The sequence below is a fragment of the Camellia sinensis genome, chromosome 8 (genome assembly GCF_055761805.1).
Source record: "Camellia sinensis isolate YWXY chromosome 8, ASM5576180v1, whole genome shotgun sequence".
NCBI classification, from domain to species: Eukaryota; Viridiplantae; Streptophyta; class Magnoliopsida; order Ericales; family Theaceae; genus Camellia; species Camellia sinensis.
Genome location: NC_138968.1, coordinates 179,689,847 through 179,694,301, shown reverse-complemented (window position 1 = coordinate 179,694,301; position 4,455 = coordinate 179,689,847).

Here is a 4,455-nt window from a genome sequence, read left to right as displayed (position 1 = left end):
ACTCAAAGAATAACTTAACGAAAGAAAAGAAAATGAAGCAAAATGATCTAGACACACTTATATACCCTGACTGGTATGAAAGGAACTTAAAAAACATGACTCTGAAACACAACCATTGAGCGTAAGCGATTCTGCAATTTGTTCTGATGGGTTGAAATTGAAACTGATGGGCCGACCAAAAAGTTGGCCGACGAACTCATGACTCAAGCGGTGGAGAAGAGAGAATCTCGGACTCGACTATGCCCCTAGTTCATTGCCTTGATTTTTTTCTCTGGATATTATTTTGTAAAAATGTTTTGATCAACATGAGTTAGATTAGCATACTTATTTCATTTTCTGTTTTGAAATCATGTAAGCTAAGCTGTGAACATTGAAAATTTTCCCTTTTTAAACCTAAAGAATGGTCTGGTTTTGCAAAAATGGAACAATTTTCAAGAAAAAATTAGTCAGCTTCATTCAAAATAATCAAAACCTATTTTTTGCAAATGGCCACTATCCAACCAACATGGAATCAACCATTGGGGTGCATAGTCCCAAGCCAGATAATCAATGGTGATAATCGAACCGAGCCAATTCGAACCGAATGAAGCCGAGTGGAACTGGGCTGAACTGAACTCAACCGAATCTAACCAACTGAACTAAGCAGAACGAAGACAAATCAAGCAAAGGTGGATAGGACAGCCAAGTCGACTAAAGATACACTAATCAAACATGGACGAGATGAATGAGTTGAAAATTATTAGGACCGAACTTCAAGATAAAGCTACCTACGTATCCCAATGATAGGAATCAAGTCATACGTAGTTCCGGCTAAGGTTCACTCGAGTATTAACACTTTCCTTTTGTGCTCTAACTTTTGCCAAAGTCGCCATTTCGGGTTTTCAACCTTGCGAGCTTTTCATTTTTCATTTTTTTTTCATCTTTTTCATTTATTTTTTTTCATTTTTTTCCATTTTTTTGTTTTTCTGCTCTAACTTTTGCCTGGGTCGCCTTTCAGGGTTTTCAGCCCAGCGAGCCTCTCAAGGGTTACTTTATTTTAGTTTGTCCATGTTGATTGGGTATGAGATCTCTAGGTCATCTATAAGAATGATTGCTAGACTTGACCAGTAGATATGATGATGTATGAACTAAGCTAATTGGGTCTGAATTTGTCCCTAATGTTGTCCTTTGTATAGTGGATAGGAACTTGATTATCCTTCAGTAATAAAACTCATTCTTCGAGATTTGACTTCTTTTCCAGTCTTCATTAGCTTGAGAAACAATCCAATTTTAAATCTTTGATCATATCCAACCTTATTGCCCATAGTTTAAGGGCTACCTCAAATCTAAATCACATCATTGCCCCTAGTTCAAGGGTTGATTCCAATCTGAATCCCATCATTGCCTCTAGTTCAAGGGATGCCTCCATTTCGGCTATGCAAGCCTCACACTTTGGTTGATCATTGAATATTTTGAATCACGATTTGAAAGCTACGGAGGTCGGACCTCAAGTCAAGAGGGATCCTACGCTAATCTCAAGATCAATTCCAGGCATGTCATCGCAGGACCACACAAAAACAATTTTTGAAATCTTTTCACAAAGTGACTAATCACTTGTATTCTTACGAAGACAAGATAGAACCAATTTAGACCAAACCAGGATCATTTTCAGTACCTACATTAATAGAAATGATTTTATTCATCAAAGGCTTACCACACCTCTCTTTCTCTCAGTTGATCAAAATTTACAAATCCAGAGGAATTTCTTCCTCTTCGTTTTTATCAGAGTTTTTGAAAAAAGTTTTGAAATTTTTGGTTAATATAATGAATTAAAGGCACAGAGAAATAGGCAGACTCTATGGCATTTTTTTATTGAAAAGAAAGTACGACTCAACAATGACAACAGACTCAAAATGACAAAAAAGACCTAGACAGGACAGACATGTCTAGGTTAGCACTCCCGAAGTCAACAAGCTCTGAATCACTAAAATGACTCGATCGTGATCCTAACTTTACAAACTTGGTGGACTTAAACTTAGACTCAATACTCAATTCGGAACTCAAAATAAAACCATTCTCAAATTGCCAGTCAACGTGTAGGCCATCCACAATATTCAAAATAAAGCCCGTGCAATCAACAGGCGGTCATTTCCCAATTACAGAAACAAAACAGAACTTTCAATTATGCCCTCACTAAAAACACACCGAATCCCACAAACTGAAATGCTCGAACAACTCATTTGAATTTGAGAACCCATGTATAGATCCAATACATTGCGCATAACACATAGCAGGAAAGAGAACAAACATCCCTATGGAGGGTAGGGTTATCTTGTCCTATGCTTTTGAAATGATCTAGGGTTTATTATTCAAACAAGCGGTATCATACATCCTAGAAATGGGAGAGCGTCCTATCCTAATTTTGAAAGGTACTATAGCTCACTATATGTACAAGGTTGGCTTAACTTTAGAGGTTAAAGTCAATGTGACATTACCAAAGAGTCCTTCGGGCCATAACCAATGAAGATCTTTAGGAAATCAAAAAAGTCAACATAATAGACTAACCATTCCCATGGTAAAGAAAGATACTTCACCATCCATGGCACCTGTTTGTCGTTAATTGAACAATAACCATTCCCATAATAGACTAACTCGCATTGACGATACACTAGGAAAATAAACCACGCCTGCAAACTGTCATTACCGTCTAACCTCAGATCATAAATATTTACTCTGACCAACCCACTAGCATTGGGTGCGCAAAGGGGGAAATATTTTATCAACCTTAATACTTTTTTGTTTGTATCTTAACCTCAATTGTGAAAATAAATTAGGCAACGCAAGTTCAATACAACTGAAATCACTTGTTGAAACACCTTCAACAACCCCTGTTTTTATATCGTCCACCTCCATTAACCTGAACATTAGAAATAAAATAGATAAAATTACAATTCTAAACAGTTTTAAAGTACATTTGACTCCTTAAAGTAATTTTGCATTCCTTTCCACTAACAGTAGTAGCCACTAAATATATGGCACCTTTTTGAATACTTCCAACATTTCCCAACAGCGTATCTTTGTAGTCCGTCCAAACATCAACTGGGAAGAACCGGTCTACAACTTCTATCCCGTGACGAACGTACTCTTTGTCCTCGCCACCAACGAACTTGAATCTCATTTTCTTTAGCATCCGAAACCGGTCGGACTGGTCAGGATCAACAATCTAGGTCTCAGGATTACCCTCCCCAACTCTAATAAATATCTTATCAGGTGTGGGGACGGAATCTGACGGACTATTATCACTTATGATGAAAAACAATATGTGGTGGACCACAGCTTCGGCTTTAGCATCTTGTCCCAATTGAACATTCCCAATTAATTTTATACCCTCAACCACGATCTTGTCTGATTGACGGTCACATCTCTTATTACCCAACTCAATACCATTAAGCAATCTGGCCACACCTTTATTATCAAATTTAACGTCCCCTTAATTGTTCATCGTACAACTGCAACTTCCTTACTCCCCTCTTAGTCTTCTTAATATAACGTGGAATATTCTGAACGTACCGTCGGCGAATGTACGCCGCCTTAAAAGGTGCACGACCACGGTAACTCTGCTTATATCCACTGACCGCCGCTGTCCTTGACCTCCGGTACGCAAAGGGGGTCCGATACTGGCTGTTTCCTATTCCTTCCATTTTTATAAAACACTTCAAATCCTTTATCCTACAAATTCTGCTGATTCTCTTACCTCTACTAACCCTTCTATTCAGACACCTTAACTTTGATATATTTGCCCTCTGCTCTTCGTACACCGGAACAAACTTCGTCGAAGCTGACCGCCGACTCTCTTCCCACGGCCCTATTTGCCACGTCAAAAAGCGATCTACACACATTTGAGTGAACTGCCCGTAATTCTCAAGATACTCTTCTAAGGAGTACAACATTGTATACCAAATAAATCAACAAAAAAGACAAAAAGAAAAGGAGGGACGAAATAAGGTACCAGAAAGCAACTTCACCACAATAGCTATCCCACTGCAAAAGCATATTCCTCTATGCCATAAAATATTTTCTGGTACCAAATATATAGCAAAACTGGCCCGCGTGTAAGGACGAAGATTCCCCATTCAAAATAATTCAAACGCATTTATTTTCCCGCCTTTACTTTATGTCTATCATTCTACAAAAATATTTTCTTTACAGCCACGCAGACCACCAGAAGAGCGACACATGTATAGCACTATCTAGCAAAGGAATCAAAAGTACTCACACCACTCACACCTGGGCCCGGGTGTGAGTTCCTTTTTACTACATCCATACACGTGTCCATAAGTACAGCAATTGAGGGAAGACGATTTCCTTAGATTAGGGATACACAAAAACAATATCAATAATTTATATACTAACGAAGAACTCTCCTCCTCCTCTGATAATAGGAACCAGAGCAGAGGCCCATCCGCCCAATCTCCC